The sequence below is a fragment of the Plectropomus leopardus genome, unplaced genomic scaffold (assembly GCF_008729295.1).
Source record: "Plectropomus leopardus isolate mb unplaced genomic scaffold, YSFRI_Pleo_2.0 unplaced_scaffold45530, whole genome shotgun sequence".
In the NCBI taxonomy this organism is placed as follows: domain Eukaryota; kingdom Metazoa; phylum Chordata; class Actinopteri; order Perciformes; family Serranidae; genus Plectropomus; species Plectropomus leopardus.
The window spans coordinates 1-419 of NW_024649927.1; the positions used below are offsets into that span (position 1 = coordinate 1).

Genomic DNA, 419 nt, shown 5'->3' on the forward strand with positions numbered 1-419 from the left:
CCGTCGCACCGGGGCTTTCCCGCAAACCGAAAACCTCTTAAAGCGCGTCGTGCGTCGCGCGCCTCCGGGTACCCCACTCGCCCCTCTCCGCCGGAGGGGGGCCGGGGGGTTCAATGTCTCCAGTAGCGTTCTTGCCCCTCCCACCCCTCCCACCTCGTCTCCGGGGTGGTGGTGGTGGTGGTGGTGGTGGGGCCGTACCGGTGCGGAGCGCCCGGAGGCCAGAGTCAAACTTGCAACAACAAACCTGTGTCTGAGAACTCTGGCCTTTTCCCAACAATCGAAAAAAAACGTGACAACGCTTAGCGGTGGATCACTCGGCTCGTGCGTCGATGAAGAACGCAGCTAGCTGCGAGAACTAATGTGAATTGCAGGACACATTGATCATCGACACTTCGAACGCACCTTGCGGCCCCGGGTTC

General features: G+C 61.3%; 1 pseudogene; it reads left to right on the forward strand.

The window, feature by feature from the left end:
* Positions 1–294: 294 nt before the first annotated feature.
* On the forward strand, positions 295–419 carry LOC121939331 (annotated as a pseudogene; the record flags this gene model as incomplete).